General features: G+C 51.7%; 1 non-coding gene across 1 annotated transcript; it reads right to left on the reverse strand.

Annotated features, from left to right (window-relative positions):
- Nucleotides 1–505: 505 nt before the first annotated feature.
- TRNAT-UGU lies at nt 506–577 on the reverse strand. Its single transcript has one exon. It is a non-coding gene; the product is annotated as a tRNA-Thr (tRNA).
- Nucleotides 578–1,779: the final 1,202 nt, after the last annotated feature.

Here is a 1,779-nt window from a genome sequence, read left to right on the forward strand (position 1 = left end):
AAACTGCTTTTGTAGTTGGCTAGCCAGGCACAGAATTCCCACTCCATTCATCTGACGAAGTGGGGATTCACCCACGAAAGCTCATGCTCCAATACGTCTGTTAGTATAGAAGGTGCCACAGGACTCTGTCGCCTTTTACAGATCCGGACTAACACGGCTACCCCTCTGATACTCAAAAAGACAGTGTCCCCTGCTGGGAGTAAATCATTGACCCCTCTCCTCCCTGAGCACTGACTGCCCCTCTGTTTCCTTGCCTCTCAGTCTGTGCAGATGGGACCTTTCCCTCCAGTGCTGGAGGATTCGCCCGTCTCATCTACCATTGTCCCAAGCAGACAGCAGGTGGGAATCTTAAATGTACCGAGGTGACTTAGGAGCAGAACCCCCCCAGACCTTCCATGCAATTGTCACTTGCCCCTCACTGAGCAGGGCTGAAACTGGTGCAGGGAGACTGGTGGGCCACATCCCCTCTGGGCATGAGCAAAGCAGCAGGGTGAAAAAATGATCATGGAGATGCTGGGGATTGAACCCAGGGCCTCGTACACACAAAGCATGTGCTCAACCACTGAGCTACATCCCCTAGCAGGTTGTGTTTGCTATGGGTTACACTCAGAGCCCTCCTGTTTCCAGAGCATCCAGTGACCTATAAGCTTCACGAGAAGCCCATTCCCCTCTCTGAGGACTAATCCTGCTTTCCTGGAGGTGACTTGTTCATAGGGGTCACTTTTCAGCAGGGCCAGATTCTATGTGTGGGGCAGAGAGAGTGGCTGCCCTGGTCTCAGGGTGCAGAGATTCACTCAGCCCTCTCCCCTGCATTGGGTTGGGGGTGCGGCAATCCCCTGCTGCAAGGTCATAGTGGGGGATGCTGTGAGCAGCTCAACACCTCACCCTGGTGGCAGAAGTGGTGTGGGAAGCTCCAGGTATTTCTAGGATCTACTATTTCCACTTGCCTGTGAAGTCCAGCCTTCCCCAGCACATTCACTGCAGTGCAATTGGGTCACTGTTTCCATGGCTGAACAGCAAAGACTGGCTCCCAGTTTCCCTTCTATCAGCAGCAGGATTAGCCTGTGTCGGTGGTTAATGAGGTGGATCTAGTTGTAGATTGTTATTCATTCCCCACCTTGACAATTCACACAGTCCCTTTCCCAGGCAGATTCCCAGCACCTCAGTGATCCTGGTAGCAGGGGTTGGGTCCTGAGATTTTCAGGGTTCTTTTCCCCTCCACCTGGAGTGAACTCAGCTTTTTCCTCATCCCAGACAATCCATGAAATAGCAGCAGCAGCATAAAGAAAGAGGGGAGGGAACATTTCACGGCCAGGGCTGGATGTGCCCAGAGCCCCCTGCTTGTCCATTGTTTCCATGGAATTTGGCCCCCTGCTTTGCACAAGGGACAGAGAAAGATCTTTCTGTTCCTGTGTCTGTGCAAGGAAAATTGTGCTTCTGTATGAAAGAGAGGCGGAAATGGCCCCAATGATGGGGCAATAGCCTCAGGGTTAGAGCAAAGGACAATGATGGGAAGGTTCACAATTGACTCAGTAGTTGCATACAAAGGTGCAGGTTTGGCAGTGACACTGGGAAATTCTGGCTCCTTCTCAGGCTCAGGTGGCCACCCCAGTCTAGATGTAGAAGTTACAACATTTAAACTTGAAAGAGGGGCCAATTTCCCCATCATTTCACACCTTTACACCCAAACACGATGACTTTCTGAATGAACCCTCCTCGTTCAGCCAGAAGATCTTGGGGTGGATGTTCTGAATCAGGTCAGAGCAGAGGTACCTAGTG

This window comes from Mauremys reevesii, linkage group 14 (assembly GCF_016161935.1).
Source record: "Mauremys reevesii isolate NIE-2019 linkage group 14, ASM1616193v1, whole genome shotgun sequence".
NCBI lineage: Eukaryota > Metazoa > Chordata > Testudines > Geoemydidae > Mauremys > Mauremys reevesii.